Source organism: Aedes aegypti, unplaced genomic scaffold (genome assembly GCF_002204515.2).
Source record: "Aedes aegypti strain LVP_AGWG unplaced genomic scaffold, AaegL5.0 Primary Assembly AGWG_AaegL5_hic_scaff_390_PBJ_arrow, whole genome shotgun sequence".
NCBI classification, from domain to species: domain Eukaryota; kingdom Metazoa; phylum Arthropoda; class Insecta; order Diptera; family Culicidae; genus Aedes; species Aedes aegypti.
This window is the reverse complement of record NW_018736056.1, coordinates 1-19,210: the sequence shown is the minus strand read 5'-3', so window position 1 is coordinate 19,210 and position 19,210 is coordinate 1. Positions and strand designations below refer to the sequence as shown.

Genomic DNA, 19,210 nt, shown 5'->3' with positions numbered 1-19,210 from the left:
CTAAATCTCGAAAACATATGCAAACAGTCTCAAGTCAGAAAAGTAAACAAACTTAGGGGCGATCCATTAATTACGTATGACAATTTTCGGGGATTTTCAACCCCCCCTCCCCCCATGGTAGGATTTTTTGTATGAAAATTAAAAATAAATTGTATGGCGCGTAAGACATCTGAACACGAACAAAAACGATGCGAGCGCTGCGGGTGGTCGATTAACCAAACACAAAAAGTTACATTACGCTTGTTTTCGCTTCTAGACAGATCGAAAAAAAAAACCCATACCAAAGTGAATAATGGAAGTACCCAAGTAGCTCTGCACCCTACTGACCCTTAGTTGATTCCTAACTGTGAGGTGATTGTACATACAATGCGTTGATATACTTAGAAAGGAGATTTCGGCCACATTAAGTAGTTTTCGATAACCATTATATTAAGAGGATGTATTATTTCAGTACCATGATACATCTAAACGATTAAACCGAACTTAAGCCGACGATTTGGCGGCAGCAGCAGCAGCGGCAGCCTGGGCCTTCTCCTCACGGATGCGGTCCTTCTTGAGCACACCGTAGTAAGCGCGCTTGTCAGCCGGCGTCTGGAAGCGACCATGTCCCATCTTCGACGAGGTGTCGATGAACTTGAGGTTGATCTGTTCCAGCGAGGCACGCTTGGTGTGCACCAGCAGCGACTTGCGCAGGGTGATGATACGGCGCTTGGCACCGATGCAGCAGCCCTTGATCATCAGGAAATCGTTGTTGATTTCACCATAGAATGGGAAACCTCCCATCGGGGTGATGGACTTGTCCGTCAGATCGTACTCGGTGGCGGCGCTGTTCTTGACGACCTGGTGGTGGTGGAAGATACAAGATTTTCCGGTTAGTTTATTGATTTTGATACTCATGGGACTTGTTTTGGAGTCAAGGAAGAATCAGTCCTATCATTATGTAAACATGGCGTTTCATCGAAATGTAGTAAAATATAGATTGATGTCGGCTACAAAGGATTTCATCATTCAAAGGTGTTTGATGGGTAAATGAGGGTTTTAGATGAGTTTTACGTACCTTGCCATCCTTGGTGTGGATTCCGGCACCAATGCGGTAGATCTTCTTGTTGATTTCCGTACGGTGATGGTAACCCTTCTGACCGGCACGTGCAACGGTGAACGCCACACGGGACGGATGCCACGCTCCGATACAGGCAACCTGCGCAGACCCTTGTGCGTCTTGCGGGGCAGCTTCTTGGTGTGCCAACGGCTGGTGACACCCTTGAATCCCTTACCCTTGGTGACGGCAACGCAATCGATTCATTTCATTCCTGACGGAACACATCAGCGACTGGCACTGCTTTTCCAGGTGCTCCTTGACCCAGTTGACCTTATCTTCGATGGTTCCACCGTTCAGCTGGATTTCGATGATGTGGGCCTTCTTCTGGCCTTGCTTGATCAGACGAATCTATAGATGCCAAGAACATGCTTCTATTAATACCTGGTATAAACCTATCTACTGGTCGGTCACTGACAAGTTAGGAATAAAACTGTGGCAGGTATGTTTATCTACGCGGTCACAGGCCAGGGGCTACGCGAAAGATCAGGAATATACCGTCCATCGCTCCCGAAGGGCAATTTGCTCTCGACATTTGAGGAACAACGTGCATGGAAAAGCAGAGTCGGCCCCATATTTTAGACGGTTCCATCGTCCAAGAGGACAACAGATCCGTCCAGGTGATGTCGATGTTATGCACTATCCGCCAAGAGTATAGAAATCGCTTCTTCGAGTATTTCATTCAGCGAAACAGTTTTTCCAAGATGCTAATAATTCTAAACATAAGAATACCAATTTCTAATGTCTGCCACGTTTGCTAGTATGAAATTTCACTCGGGTTATTTGTTTCTGTGTGATGCAAAACGCAATATTATTTTACATACACGTTAAGTGTTAAACAGTACAGCATGTCGGCGAAGTGAACATCAGAGATGATCAGAAGTGTCAAGGCTGAAATTTGAACACATTTTTTTTAAGTTCAATTAGCTTTAGAGTGGAAAATTTGCTAAAGTATGTCCAAAAACTTGCTCTATCTATTAAATAAATTGGATTTTCATCAAAAAATATTAGGACCCACTTGGTTTCCCGTTAACGTTAGGTGGGTCATAAGTTGACGGTTGAAGAGAGGTACATATAAAATTAGGACCGAACATCCTATTCAAAATTTAAGTTCAATGCGACAAGATGCGTTGAAATTTGTATTTGGGATCCCCTTCTTGAGTTTTTTACCCGGACTCCCCGAAACCCAATGCGGCACTGGTGTTGCAATACTCGATGAAGCGATTCCATACTTTTGGCGGTAGTGTATACTATTTTGATTTCATTGAGCATCTTAATCTTACCTGAGAGTGGGCAATGACACGGATGAACTTGCAGTAGCGGATCATTTTCTTGAAGTTATCCTCGATGACTTCTTGCCCAGATCGTCGGTCCACTTCTTGGAGGCCTTGGTGAAAGCCTTCTTCTTGCTCGCGTGCCTTCAGATGCGGAGAATTCAGAACGAAAAATGGTTGCATTTCATCGGAAAAGACAAATCAGAGAAGGGTCCTCATCAGACGCGGGGCGCATCGAGCGGAGAAACCATTTCTCAAGCCATGTTCACCAGTTTCCCGCCCGCAGGGGAAGGAAATCGGCTCACATGACGATTTTGAGCTCTCTCATGACGATCGAAGAGCTTTTTTGGTTTGGTTGATTAGCATTTTTACTCCAATGATTTTTAGGCTTGACAATTTACGATCTACTGAATTGGACGCATTAAAATCAGAAGGAAAGCAGCAGGTAAGTTGTTTCAACATGAATTGTCAGACATCTTGTTGGAACAAGACAGCTTCATCACGATAATACGTCCAATTAGCCCGCTCTTCTTAAAGAGATGCGTACTCTACGGCTTAGATTAACATATTTACCAGTTCTTGTAGAAACGACGACGGCATTCTTCCGACAAATGCTGAGCCCAGACGTTGCACAGGGCACGAGGTCCGAATGGGGTCTCGATGTAGCCGACAGCTCCAACGACCACAATTGGGGCGTTTCCAAGATGGTAAACGGCTTCCACGACTTCCTTCTTGTTGATCTCTGTTGGAAGAAGAAAACTCCATTATGTAGGGATATTCTTTCACGAGTTTTACTTGGGAGTTTAAGAACTAATGTGTCAGACAGCCCTAGTTCTAAACTGGTTTGTAATCATGGTTAATCAGAAATAACCGTAAACAATAGATTGATCATCATGTGAAATTACACATTTTGATACAATGATTCAAATTCATTTCCATACAGGGCACTGTTTTCACATCAAATTGGTGAAGAATTCAATATTGTTTCAAAGTAGATTTTCTTCAAATATATTTGATTTTCCTTGTCCTGATAAAAAGTGTTACACTGATAGGATACCGTGATCAATAAAATTACAATTACAAGAATACTGGCCAGAACGTGCCGAAACCGGAGATGAGAAAACAATGCGCTGTACAAAACGAGTTTGGAGTCACTGTATCACAAAAAAACCGACGAGTTATCGGATACTCACTTGAATCCCGGACGGTCCGGCCTCGCGCACGATGTGGGTCATACCGGCCTTGTAGGCCAAGAATGCTGTCAGATGGACCGGCTTAGCTGGGTCATCCTTGGGGAAAGCCTTTATTCTGCCCTGGTGGCGGGAAGCACGCTTCCTCGGGGCGAAAGCCATGGAACCATGGCGAGGGGCGGGAGAATTTACGATGAGACTGAAATGGAAGACAGAAAGTGAGGTTGGAATTGGTAATTGAAGGATTTGGTAAATTACATATTTTAAACAGATAGATTTAAAGCACCAAACTATTACAATATGAAATTGATTTAAAAATAATCGAATAATGATATTGAATGCAATATCCATACACATTATTCCTCACAAACTGAACACTCTCAAAAACCGCATGGTTTGATCGACACTTAACAATAATTCGATAAGCTAATATATCTACAGCAACTTAAATAACAAACAATACAACTGTTTTAAATTTAAACACATTGCAATGATTTTTTTTAATAAACTACCTGAAGCACATTTTTCAAACAATAAAATTTCCGAGAGCACAACTCACCATCTTGTCTACGGTTTACGTCCGACTTCCACGAAGTACAGATACGGAAAAGAAGGATGTTGGAAAATCACGTCTTGTCGTCGATCGCGTCCGCGAGAGTGCACGAAAAAGCACAAGATGACTGGAAAAAAGGAAGGAATGTATACAGTGCATGTGTACAAACTAAATCTCGCGTAACAATTCAAAAGTGCCATAATCCACAGATCGATGGTTCTGAGCAGGGGGCAGCCCACACAATAGATACCTCAGCCAGCGCAGTTGCTGGCTAGGGGCTTGTTCATATATTTCATAACGCTAAGATTGACCATTTTGGACACCCACCCACCCCTCGTAACACATTATGTATGAATATTATTTGAATTTTGTATGTACTGTAACATCTTCAGGACACCCTCCCACCCCCTCCAGCGTTATGAAATTTGTGAATGGGCCCTAGTGTAGGGTAACGGTCGTATTTTGGACCCCCTAAGGAAGTGATTTTACATTTTTGTCCCAATTAATTAATTGCACAGCGTAACCAAGTCGAAGAACATACCAAAATGTAGAGAAAAACTTCATCTACGAGATAAAAATGCCCATACGGTCATGTAGGATCCAAAAGACGTCGAAAATAATTGAATTGTGATGCACTGTTTTTCATTATTTTGGACACACCATTACATTTTGGACCCTCAAAGTACATATTTTGGACCCCCGGCATTTTTTATCGTTTGACGACAAAGTCCACGGCACTGGTTGTATAATATGCTTGCCCATAGTCTAATCAATCGATTGACAATGGAAAAGCGAAGAAATCTACGCTTTTAGTTCAGAAATTAGAAAAAAGTTTTTGTTTACATTTGAACAATTTCTTACGTCTTCAATTTCTGTCTGTAACGTGTTGTAACGGTTGCATGGATGAACCGATTTAATTAAATTAATTTCAGATAAAATAAACACATTTTCCATGCAGAAACGCTTGATGCAAGTGCGGAATAGTCCTATCTTTCCAAATGGCATGCGGATTGTATTGGTCTTTCGATTTAAACTGGAAAATTTGCAGGAAAATGGCCCAGGGGGTCCAAAATATATAGAGGTCCAAAATGTATTGGTTACCCTAGTGTGCTATTCCTATACCTAAAAAACAATGCGCTCTCGGGCTAGGTATTGGATATATATAGAAAGCGTTGTGTTTGGATGGGCATCTAATTCTTCCGAAAGAGGTGCACTTAGCGAAAAAGGACCACGTGATTATTGAGCTGAAATCGAATTCAGGTTAACTTCTGCGTTCATGAGTCCTCTCATGGCGTAGTGGCAACGCGCCCCAACTAGAGATCGGGGAGTCGTGAGTTCGATTCTCACTGAGAAGACGTGTAACTTTTTCGCAAATCTTCACATCAATTTGTCCATCTAATCCAATTTCAAATCATATGTAATGTTTAGCTTTTTGGTAGTTGTTAAAGTTCCACTCGGCTGGTTAGCCGTAAACCACGATTCATAATTAAAAACAAGTGTTAATAAGAAATCATAATCTTTCGAGGAAAAATATTAAACAGGGGTGTTAGGTCTGACGGAAATGGTCTATTGTTTTAGCTGTTAAGTCTGTTTTTCTGTACACTAAGTGTGACAAAGGGAGGAGGGGTCGTAAAAGTTGAAATTTAGCGTGATATAATTTGTGTACCATCCCCTATCATTTTGCACAGTACTAATGATCAGCGTCCCAGGCAAGGTCCCAGGCATGAATAATGATCACTTACAGTGAGAGGCAAAATAAAGTGCCCACCTTACCAGTTTTCGAATTTCTCTCATTGATTTGGTTCAAATTAAAGTTAACACACCTAAATCTTTTGTGATATTTTATTTTTGATGTTCTTTTAAAGTTGCACTTACGAAATTTTGATAAAAAAAGAATTTTACTTAAAGAAAAAGAAAATCAATTTGTATTGAAAAAAAGTAGTGACAAAAATAAGTGCCCACTTCCTTCTTGGCCCCAGAAAAGATGATTTAAGAAAAATAAAAAGCAATTTAATAGTTAATGTGTCCTCCTTTGGCCTTAAGGACTTGCTGGAGGCTCTTCGGCATGCTTTTCACCAGGTTTTGTAGGTGTTGTGGATCTAGTTCTTCCCAGGCGCGCTCCAAGGCTTCAAAATAATTATTTTTGTTGGTAACACCAGTTTTTTCAACCCTGGCATCGAGAATCGCCCACAAATTCTCGATGGGGTTGAGGTCTGGGCTTTGTGGAGGCCATTCCAGCGGTTTAATCCGACAAGACCGGAAAAAAGACTTGGTCTTCTTTCCAGTATGCTTCGGGTCGTTGTTCTAGAGAAATATGAATTTCTCTTCAAGGCCCGTCTGGATCAGCGAAACCTCCAGATTTTCCAGCAAGATGTTAATGTAGGAATCTGCCATCATTATTCCGTCGATTTTCACGAGGTTTTCTACTCCACTCCATGAAAAACACCCCCAGACCATCACATTTCCTCCTCCATGCTTCACCGTTCCTTGGATGTGGTGCTCTGCATCACACACGAGCCCGCCGCTCTCGGTTAGGACAGCTCGAGCTTCAGGAGCGCCACATCCAAGGAACGGTGACGCATGGAAGTGGTGATGTGATGAAATGTGATGGTCTGGGGTGTTTTTCATGGAGTGGAGTAGGGAAGCGTCGTGAAAATCGACGGAATAATGACGGCAGATTCCTACATTAACATCTTGCTGGAAATCTGGAGATTTCGCTGATCCAGACGGGCCTTGAAGAGAAATTCATATTTCTCTAGAACAACGACCCGAAGCATACTGGAAAGAAGGACCAAGTCTTTCTTCCGGTCTTGTTCGGATTAAACCGCTGAATGGCCTCCACAAAGCCCAGACCTCAACCCCATCGAGAATTTGTGGGCGATTCTCGATTGCTAGGGTTGAAAAAAACTGGTGTTACCAACAAAAATAATATTTGAAGCCTTGGAGCGCGCCTGGGAAGAACTAGATCCACAACACCTACAAAACCTGGTGAAAAGCATGCCGAAGAGCCTCCAGCAAGTCCTTAAGGCCAAAGGAGGACACATTAACTATTAAATTGCTTTTTATTTTTCTTAAATCATCTTTTCTGGGGCCAAGAAGGAAGTGGGCACTTATTTTTGTCACTACTTTTTTTTCAATACAAATTGATTTTCTTTTTCTTAAGTAAAATTCTTTTTTTAATCAAAATTTCGTAAGTGCAACTTTAAAAGAACATCAAAAATAAAAATCACAAAAGATTTAGGTGTGTTAACTTTAATTTGAACAAAATCAATGAGAGAAATTCGAAAACTGGTAAGGTGGGCACTTTATTTTGCCTCTCACTGTATGCCCGGACTATGGACATACCCTATATCAACTGCAGTGATTCGCAGTAGACAGGATGTCCCGGGCCAGATCCATCTGACAAGCCAATCGGGCCCTCTGTCACCAGAAGATGGTGCCTCGGTTGTCTCCGTCCATGTCGATAGCCTGCTTACACGGAGATTCGAAAACAACGCAAAATCAAGATAAAAAAGTACTCAAAATGAAGTCCTTACTTAACACTGCAGATTTGAATGCAATTCAATTCTGGTTTTAAAATACATTTAACTCAAACCCGTAGTATAACCAAAACTACCTAGTTTTGAGCTATTTGATAGTTGGAAGGGAAAACGATTGTTTCATTTTGCTACCTATTCTGAGAAAGAATCCAAAATTAAGTACTGATCTAGTACTTAATTTTGGATGAAAATTTTATTTGTATGCCGTGCTTACAACTGTCAGGGATCGAATTGCGAGTGTGGTTCATGGTAAGTAATTTAATTTACGTTTTTCATTCAATTTTGCGGTATTCAATGATCATTTATATTCAAGGCATTGTCAAACTTGATATCTCGTTAATAAAGATAGAAAAAAAATTGTCAAACTCAAGCTGGCACAGCAATTCAGCCAATTTTATGGAATTCACAGTCTACAACAAGTAGGTAAGTTTTTAATAAAAATTTGTGAACGCAACGAGTTTTTAAAACTCTATTTTTCTCTGCTTTACAGCACGAGGATATCGACACTCAAGATGGAGAGGCTAATCTTTTAGCGTTTATCGCAGTAGGAACGTTCGGATACGGAAGACACCATTCGAGGGCAGATTTGGACAACAGGTATCAGGTATCAGAAGTGTGCTATACACATATCGACCCAAACACATATTTCCCTTGTCAATCAGCGCAAGCAATAAAAATGCATATTATGTAGGTCAGGTCCGCGTAAGTGCGAACGATGGCCTCGGTGCAACATGCGTAAGCAGTTTGCATCGAGGCACTCGAGTGCGGCCACATGTTTTGCTGATTGTACTTTAGCCACGGCTGGTGGTCGTCCGTTTGGACGATGCGCTAAGGCTCAGGTTTCAACCCAAAAATGCTATCGCCGAAATATTGTCACCGCCCGTCCCAGGCGTCTCCATCTATCTCTTTCTGACATTGTAACCAAATTGTAACCGATCAATTGTAAAGGCAAATAAAAGGAACCCATGTGAAAGGAACAAGGCAGTCTTGTTCTGACTCTGAATCTATGCGTTTCAATGCACCTCTGGTGTATACCGAAACATCCCTTTAGCAACCTGGTAATTCAGGGTACTGCTAACTATTTAGGAATAGACTAAGATCAGTAACATATCGATGGCAATACATAGTCCACGGACGGGCTATGAAATGGCGACCGTGAGTTAATCCGAACCAGTAATCGTCGGAAAAAGTCAAGTGAGAATAATTGTGAATAATCCAGACCCGTGCAAGTTAGTGAAACACCCACGAAGAATGGGCTCCGAGGAATCAAAAGCCCAAGTGAATCATAACGGTTGATAGTCACATCGAAATTGTGAACAACCAGTTAGAGCACACGACAACACTGAACTCCATAACAACCTGGTTGTGGTTCATATCGGCTGGTTGTAACAATTCAGCTTGTTTTAAGTTTGTGGGGAGAAATCCAAAGGCGAATGACTAGGCAAAGTCATAAAAAAGGCAAACAAACTAAGCAAACTTAGTGAGCTTACGATAGAAAAGTGAAAAACTCAGTGCTTTAGAAGTATGTCAAGAGAAGAATTTATATTAACGATAGTGACCATCGTAACACAGTTAGCTATATTATATTATGGCTGGACAGTGATACGGGAAAACAAACGTTTGTAGAGGACGTTAGACGGAGAGTACAGTGAAATGAAATTAATTGTTGCTTATTAACGATGAACAAATTACAAGATTTAGTGGCCAACTTGGCAACGAAGAAAAATAGTACAATTGTCGTATCAAATGGTATATGTAAACAATTTATCCATTGTTAATGAAAGAAGACTTTTTACAAGCGAAGAAAGTATTCGTATAATCGGTACAAGTTAAACAAATAAGCCTCAGTAACATTGGCTTAGTGAATCGTAGGTCTGTAAGAGCAGACGAACTATTAAGTTATGCATCGACGGTATTGCCCAAGTATCACTGGATCGGTAGTGATCACTACGGACAAGGGACTCATGACACATCAAGAAGCGTCGGAAAAAAACCTAGGCGGACGCGTGTTAGCGATTTTGTACTAAGAAGTGACTTGTGAAGAAATTTGTGTGTTTGCTGGAAGACCATTGAAAGGAAGAAAATGCAGTTCTTTGCAACAAATGTGTACCAAGTCGATGCACAGACAGGGGAAGTCTTCCATTACATCAGACTTACTTACGACGATCGCGAGGCAGATGCATTGACGAGGGAGCTACAGCTCCAACAACAACAACAACAGCGTCAACAGCAACAAAACAACATTAATACCGGTGATCGAGAAAATACAGAAAAGGCGCCTGCTCAACACAACAGTGAGCAATGAAAAATTATAGACAATATAAACAACAATCCTATTGAAGCAGCAGAGAGCAACCCGGACAACAAGCAGGCAAGCAGGTAACCTCAATCTAATTTACAGGGTGAGTGCAGAAAGTTAACGGACGAACAAACAATGCAATTATATATATAATAGCGAATAATAATTATCTCAAATCTACTGAAGAATTTTTATATCTTTTAAATGTTAGAAGAGCTTCAGATAATTGAAGCTAGTATCACAAAAGAGTTCAATAATATTACCAAAATATAAAAAGACCACGATCTCAAGAAATATCGTACAAAAAAAGGAATTTTTAATAAAGCTTTTAAAACAATATAAAACTATTTTGGCTAAGCGCACAAAATTCCATCGCATCAGATTTATGGAATACGGAATGTCAAAAATATCAAACTCTTAAAACAATAACTGAAGACTCTCTAAAACTACTAAATAATTCAATTATATTAAAACCTAAATTTAAAACAGTAGTTAGAGCGGCTATTATTTCTAAAAGGTTATCATTTAAAAGGGAAGTAAAAATGCTACTGTCGACATCAAATTGGGGACATCCCTCATCCAAACTTATGATGGGTCTCCGGACCATCTCAACTCTTTTCTCGATGCCGTTGCATTATTCTCTGATACCGTCAATGGAGAATTTGCAGACGCGACAGTGGCGCAGAAAACAGCGGCAGACGAAACTGTTTTTAAATTTATCAAAACAAGGTTGACTGGAGTTGCACGTCAGTCAATAACGGGGCACAAAATTTAAATGAAACACTGGATAAGCTTAAAAAAACCCAATGTGCTCCGAAAATAAGTTCGGACAACATTAAAGCTAAATGTGTGCTCTAAAAAAAAAGGGCCCTGTGGAAGAATTCTGCAAAGAGGTGGAGAAACTAACCCAACAGCTTGCAGCAACCTACATTGACGAAACTATACCTACTGACAAGGCTATGCAAATGGCTACTAAAAGTGGTATCGAATCTCTGATTAACGGAATAGACCATGCGGATTCGAAGCTGATTCTAAGAGCCGGTACATTTCACTAAGATCAATGAAGCCATCCAAAAACTTCAGGAAAACTATTCTGAAGAAAGACAGAAATCCTCGATGGCACAAATGTTCTATTACAAACAACAATCCCAACCAACCGTGGTCGTGGCCGTGGTGGATTAACAGCGACAGAAGAAATTTTTCTGCTTGCCAAAGATCATTTTCTCGTAATCATGGGCAACCAAGATTTCAAAAATTTCCGAAGGGCAATTATAGCCAAGGACACAGTTATGGCCAAGGACAAAATTTTAGAGGTCAAAACTTCAGAGGACCAAAAATTTCAGAGGCCAATGGAATAGAGGAAGGAGACGATACGAAACACGTTCTACCTATTTCAATGCAGCCTATACCACAGGCAATACAAACCCGTTTTTCAACAATTACCGCCTTGTAGGTTTACCAACAAATCAGCACACCAGTTTATCAGCAGCCGCAATCCACCTTATTCAACAGCAACAACAGCCGGCACAAAACAATACTTTTTTAGGCACACAGTTTGGTCGACATTTACAGTGAATGCATCGACCTCCAATTTAACGTTATTTTAAAAGTAGATCTATCGGAAACCCAGTGTACTTTTTATTGTTGACACAGGCTCTGATATATCTATCATTAAAAGTCGTTAAAGTAAAATCGTCTCAAATTTACTACCCTGAAGAAAAATGCGTCATATCAGGTATAGGAGATGAAGGAATTCACTCTTTAGGAAGTACTTTCGCTAACATATTAGTTGAGGGTATACCTATTCAGCAGAAATTCCAAATAGTTTCAAATGATTTCCCTATTCCAACGGACGGAATCATTGGAAAAGATTTCTTGGCAAGATATAAGTGTAAAATTGACTACGAACCGTGGATGTTGTCATTTACTGTAGACAATCAGCTTATTTTGATACCTATTGAAGATAATTTCCAAAACAATTTCTTTTTACCTCCACGATGCGAAGTTACCCGTTACATACCAAATCAAAATTTACAAGAGGATATGGTGGTACACTCACAGGAAATTCAACCTGGAATTTTTTGTGGAAATACGATCATATCAGCTAAAGAACCTATATTAAAATTCATTAATACCACCGATAAAGCAGTTTATATTACTTACACAGATTTTAAACCTTATATGGAACCACTAAGTAACTTCCAAGTAGTACCACGCAAAACACACTCAACTGATAAAACCCCAAGGCGAAATAAAATTTTGAAAAACATTGATACTCAACACCTTACTCCACAAGCTAAACGAGAACTCGAAAAATTGATCATTCGATATGAAGATATTTTTAACCTAGAAGATGAGAAATTGTCAATCAATAATTTTTATACGCAGAACATCAGTCTTAACGATAATGTTCCTGTGTATATACCCAACTATAAAACTATTCATGCCCAAGGTGAAGAAATCGAAAGGCAAGTTCAGAAAATGTTAAAAGACGAAATTATAGAACCCTCAGTTTCGTCATATAATTCCCCGATTTTGCTGGTCCCGAAAAAGTCGGATAATTCAGAAAACAAATGGCGTTTAGTTGTTGATTTTAGGCAACTAAACAAGAAAATTATGCCAGACAAAATTCCGCTACCAAGAATTGAAAGTATACTAGACCAACTTGGTAGAGCAAAATATTTTAGCACACTGGATCTGATGTCAGGTTTTCATCAGATCCCCTTGGACAGTAATTCCAGGAAGTATACCGCATTTTCTACCAACTCTGGGCACTATCAGTTCAAACGATTACCTTTTGGATTAAATATTAGTCCAAATAGTTTTCAAAGGATGATGGCTATTGCCATGGCAGGTCTAACACCTGAGCGTGCATTTATCTATATAGATGATATTGTTATTATCGGATGTTCGTTGAAACATCATTTGTCAAATTTAGAATCAGTATTTGAACGAATGAGGAAATATAATTTAAAATTGAATTTATCCAAATGTAAATTTTTAAAAACCGAAGTGACCTATCTTGGTCATAAAATAACCGATCAGGGAATATTGCCCGACGACTCCAAATTTAAAGCCATTAGGGACTATCCAATTCCCAAAAATGTAGACGATGTGCGAAGATTCGTTGCTTTTTGCAATTATTATCGTAGATTTGTCGAAAACTTTGCTGACATAGCTTACCCATTAAACCAATTACTGAAGAAAAACGTTACTTTTACATGGACTGATAAATGTCAAAATGCATTCGATCTGTTGAGACAACAGCTGATGTCTCCAAGATTATTGCAATACCCCGATTTTACCCAAAAATTTATACTAACGACAGACGCGTCAGACATAGGATGCGGAGCTGTCTTATCTCAAATTTCTGAAGCAGGAGAACGACCTATTGCGTTCGCAAGTAAGACGTTTATTCCAGCAGAAAAAAATAAACCGACCATACTAAAAGAACTAATCGCCATACATTGGGCCATAAATTATTTCGAAGCCTATTTGTATGGAAGACGATTCACAGTACGAACAGATCACAGACCTCTTGTGTATCTATTCGGAATCAAGAATCCAACCTCGAAATTGACTAGAATTCGTATCGATCTTGAAGGATACGACTACGATGTTGTATATATTAAAGGTAAGGAAAATGTAGCAGCGGACGCATTATCGCGAATAGCTACTACATCTGACGAATTAAAAATTTCTAATGTTATGATAGTTAATACTAGGTCTATGACCCGTAAGGCACAAAAATTAGTTAAAAATAATTTAAAGGATATTAGCATTGAAAATGAAAAAAAGGAGACTGATCACCTCTCTACATATGAAACTGAACGCCCTACGGAAACAAGAAAAATGATTGAAGCTGTGCACAGCCGTAGTGGGCAATACATTGAAATTTATGATATTGAAGAAAAATTGCAAAACGATTGTTGCACAAGTGCATCAAGACGTTAGAAATGGAAGTCACGCCATTCGAGTGTGCTCTTCCAGAAATTGAAAAAATTGCAAAAAGAATAAGCGCGAAAAATTTAGCATTGCCGGCAAACGATTTTATTTTTACCATGGTACCAATAAATTTATTCAAAACTATTGCTAATAACATATTGAAAACTTTAAAAGTTATCATTTATAAAGAACCAACCTTTATAGATGACCCGGAAGAAATTCAAGCATTATTAAGTAATCATCATAATACACCCACTGGAGGACACGTAGGTCAATTTAGATTGTACTTAAGACTCCGAGAAAAATATAGATGGCGCGATATGAAAAGGTCTATTGCCCAATTCGTCCAGGCCTGCGAATTGTGCAAAAGAAATAAGATTATCAAGCACACAAAGGAACCGATGGTTATAACTACAACACCGTCTAAAGCTTTTGAAGTAATATCCATTGACACAGTAGGTCCTCTACCAAAGTCAAATAAAAAACAACCGTTATTGCATTACAATTCAATGCGATCTCACAAAGTACATAACCATAATCCCTATCCCAAACAAGGAAGCAAACACCATAGCTAGAGCATTAGTCGAAAATTTTATTTTGACTTTCGGACATTTTCTAGAATTACGTTCTGATCAGGGTACTGAATACAATAATGAAGTACTCGAGCAGATTAGCAAATTACTCCAAATCAAACAAACCTTTTCACACCATATCACCCACAATCAATTGGTTCTTTGGGAGAGAAATCACAGATGCCTCAATGAGTATCTGCGATCATTCACCAATGAGCATCAATCAGATTGGGATGATTGGATCCAAATTTTATGAATTTTCGTACAATTCAACCCCTCACACGGATCATAGTTTCACCCCATTTGAGTTGATATTTGGCAGAAAGGCTAACCTTCCTCAAGACGTATTAGAAAACAGTAACGAACCAGTTTATAATTTCGAATCCTATAAAAAACGAATTGAAATTTAAGTTGAGTCGATCTCATGAAATAGTAAAGCAAAAACTATTAGACCATAAATATCAAAGAAAACAGCAATTCGATAACAACCTCAATCCCATTTCCATTGTAATTAATGACATAGTTTACTTAAAAAATGAAAACAGAAGCAAGTTAGATTCTTTTATCTCGGACCTTATAAAATATTAAAAATTGTAGAACCAAATTGTGAAATCCAACATATACTTACAGGTAAAACCACAAATGTACACAAAAATAGAATAATCAAAGCATAAATTAGTTTCTTTTTCCATAACTTTAACTAGAGCCCCACCGAGCCTAACCTCACATAAAAAAAAGAGAAATTAAAAAAAAAATAAGTAACATGATGAGGTAGGTGAAAGTTCCCAGCTTTATGCTGAGGAGTGCAAAATTCGGTTAGTCTAGTAATAAAGTTATTTATAAACAAATAGAGGTAAGAAATATTAACAAAATCAAATTCATATAAAACTCAAAAATATTGTAAAGGCATCTGGGACCGGCAATCAAATAAATGATTCCATTACACTTTCTTTCCATTACAATCATTTTCAAAAGGGGGGAGGTGTGCTATACACATATCGACCCAAACACATATTTCCCTTGTCAATCAGCGCAAGCAATAAAATGCATATTATGTAGGTCAGGTCCGCGTAAGTGGCGAACGATGGCCTCGGTGCAACATGCGTAAGCAGTTTGCATCGAGGCACTCGAGTGCGCCACATGTTTTGCTGATTGTACTTTAGCCACGCTGGTGGTCGTCCGTTTGGACGATGCGCTAAGGCTCAGGTTTCAACCCAAAAATGCTATCGCCGAAATATTGTCACCGCCGTCCCAGGCGTCACCATCTATCTCTTTCTGACATTGTAACCAAATTGTAACCGATCAATTGTAAAGGCAAATAAAAGGAACCCATGTGAAAGGAACAAGGCAGTCTTGTTCTGACTCTGAATCTATGCGTTTCAATGCACCTCTGGTGTATACCGAAACATCCCTTTAGCAACCTGGTAATCAGGTACTGCTAACTATTTAGGAATAGACTAAGATCAGTAACATATCGATGTGCAATACATAGTCCACGGACGGGCTATGAAAGAAGGCCGGCTCCAAAGGCACGTTCCCCACCAGTTGGGAGATTTGTGCCATCGCCATATTTGAGCCTATTTCATCATCTACCCGATGGGAGAGGAAAGGGAAGGGAAAGATGGGAGGAAATAGGAGTGGGGTCCCTTGAAGAGGGAAGATCGCATAAGCGAAATGAGAGCATGTAGCTCCATACCACAATGGGTTCGAACAGCGCCCTAAAAAGGGCACTGCAAAACGCATGAGCGTAAAGAGAGCCTATAGCTCATTACCACAGCGGGTTAAGAATAACAGATGTCCTGAAGATTCAGGCTTCTGTATTCAGTTTCACTTAATAAGTGTTTACCAAGTATTTGGAATCGCATTTGCGCAAAAACTGGACAGTTACATATCAGGTGATACGAAGTTCCATAATCGGAGTCACAACTATCACACACAAATGAGTCAGCACGCTGAATATTTGCCATGTGATAGTTGAGTCGGGCAGTGGCCTGTCAACGCTCTGACCAAGAGACTGCAATTCTGCTTTGACAGATTTGTTAAATACTTCCCCACCTTTGGAGATGGCTCAGTAATATACAATTTTGTTTGACGACACGACTCCAAACTATTCCAATATTGCTTGTGCTGAGTTGCCGCCCAAGAATTTATCTGAAGCTTCACCCAGCACTTCGAAATTGGAATAGCCGGCTCAGGGCCAATGAAGTCATGCGATGCTCCATCGCGAGCTAGCTCATCAGCCAATTCATTTTCCAGCGATGGAAGAATGGCCAGGTACCCATACAAGGTTTACAGAGTTGACTGAATTCAGTTCCTCAATTTGAGTTCGACATGCGATAACAAGCTTCGACCTTGAGTTGGCCGAAGCGAGAGCTTTTATAGCAGCCTGACTATCTGAACAGAAGTATATGACTTTACCCATTACGCGCTGTTTGAAGTGCTGATTGCACTCCACACATAAGAGCAAATATTTCCGCCTGAAAAACGGTGCAGTTTTCTACCAAGTGAGTAAAACTGATTCAGCCTTAGCTCACGAAGAATATACTCCTGCATCGCAGCTTCTACCTCCATTCAAGAAGGGAGCCATCAGTGCAAACATACTACATTGTTGATTATACTTCTTTCCAACATAGCCAGACGTCCACTCTCCGTGGAAGGAATTGTGTGGTAAATGTCCTGTAAGGAAAGTGACAAGCAATTGTGAGATCACTTGGAGCAAGGACAATTTTGTCCCAATTCACCAAAAGTGGAAACAACGAAGTGTGTGTAGATCTACGATTCACTGGATTTTTCTCCAGTAGATCCAGTACCCATAAACGGTAAGAGCAAGAAAGTGCTTCTTGTTTAAGATATATGTGTAGTGGCGCAACGTCGAAAAGGGCCTCGAGCGCTGCTGTGGGAGTTGTAGAGAACGCACCAGACATCGCCATCAAGCACATCCTTTGGAGATGGCCCAATTTTGATTGGATTGTTCTCACTTCGCCCTTTTGCCACCACACAAGACATCCATATGCCAATATTGGTCGAACAACTGTTGTGTAAATCCATTTGATATATTTGGGTTTGAGGCCCCAAGTTTTACCAAAGGTTCGCCGGCATTGACCGAAGGCCATACAAGCTTTTTTGACTCTGAAATCAATGTGAGCTGTCCATAAAAGTTTGGAATCTAGAATGACTCCGACATACTTTACTTGATCAGTCACATTAATCTCAGTGCCAAAAAGACGTAAAGGTCGAATTCCATCGCGGTTTCGTCTTTCCGTAAAAAGAACAATAGATGTTTTATTCGGGTTAACCGAAAGGCCATATTGGCGACACCAACTCTCGACTACCTGAAGAGCACTTTGCATCAGGTCGAATAGGGTGCTTATGCACATACCAACTATCAGAGCTAGATAGTCGTCGGCAAATCCATAAGTTGGAAAACCGCAATTATTGAGTTGCCTCAATAGCGTATCTGCTACGAGATTCCACAAAAGTGGTGACAAGACTCCCCCTTGGGGGCATCCGCAAACACTCAATTTTCGAATCGCTGCTTGACGCAATGTCGAGAAGAGATGTCGGTTTTTGAGCATTTGATGAATCCAATTGGTAATCATTGTAGGTAGCCCATGGTTTCGTGCGGCTTCCAATATGGCATCGAAAGACACGTTATCAAAGGCACCCTCAATATCCAAGAAAACACCCAAGCACGATTGCTTCTGAGCGAATGCTTTCTCGATATCGTATACAACTTTGTGTAAAAGAGTCACAGTTGACTTTCCAGATTGGTAAGCATGTTGATTCACATGAAGAGGCATGTTTGCCAAATAAACATCACGGATGTGATGATCGATAATGCGTTCCAGACATTTCAGAAGAAAAGAGGTCAGACTGATTGGTCTAAAACTCTTCGCTTCCTCATACGACGCACGTCCTCCTTTTGGGATAAACTTTACAGTAATATCACGCCAGGATTTGGGAATGTACCCGGTAGCAAAACTGCTTACAAGTAGCTTTTTCAAAACATGTTTGATAAACTCAAATCCCTTTTGGAGCAGAACAGGATAAATCCCATCCGCTCCTGGAGATTTGAAAGGAGCAAAACTATTAAGTGCCCATTGAATCGATTCAGTAGTTACGATACTGCGAGCCGAGGCCAGAGACTCGTAACTACATGAAAAGACATTTGGTTCATCCGTAGATGCTATGTCCACACATCCGGGGAAGTGTGTATTGAATAAACATTCTAAAACTTCTTCATCGGAAGAAGTAAAGTCACCATTAGGTAAGCGAATTTCGTTCACTTGGAAATCCTTAGATTTTGCAAGAATTTTGTTCAACCGACTGACTTCACTCAAACTGGAAACATTTGTACAAAGGTTTTTCCAGCCAGATCGTTCAGCAGAACGAAGAGCCTTCTTGTAAGCCTTGCGAGCTGACTTGAACGACTCTGATCCAGCTGAACGGCGTCTGTTCCAACTCCTTCTACATTGTTTCCTGAGTCTAGTCAGATCGGAATTCCACCATGGGGTCCCTCTTGTAGTCTTTACAGACCGCAGAGGACATGCTTCTTCAAAAGCTTCCATAATGTAGGATATTGTAGTATCAACGGCATCATCCAGATCACTTGGATTTTCAATGGACGGAGAATATCCATGAAATTTGGTCGCAACCAATTCAATGTAGAGTTCCCAGTTTGTTGACCGGGGATTCCTAAAACGCAAAGTCTGCGCAGTTACATTTGAATGTTCAAAGAAGAT

General features: G+C 40.1%; 1 long non-coding RNA gene and 1 pseudogene across 2 annotated transcripts; both read right to left on the bottom strand.

The window, feature by feature from the left end:
• Positions 1–418: 418 nt before the first annotated feature.
• LOC110681087 lies at positions 419–3,075 on the bottom strand (annotated as a pseudogene). Its single transcript, XR_002503090.1, has 4 exons — positions 2,944–3,075; positions 2,380–2,514; positions 1,058–1,447; positions 419–840 (listed from the first exon to the last, which is right to left on the bottom strand). The product of XR_002503090.1 is annotated as a 60S ribosomal protein L3-like (transcript).
• A 588-nt stretch (positions 3,076–3,663) lies between these two features.
• On the bottom strand, positions 3,664–4,240 carry LOC110681088. The gene is made up of 2 exons (XR_002503091.1): positions 4,120–4,240; positions 3,664–3,759 (listed from the first exon to the last, which is right to left on the bottom strand). It is a non-coding gene; the product is annotated as an uncharacterized LOC110681088 (long non-coding RNA).
• Positions 4,241–19,210: the final 14,970 nt, after the last annotated feature.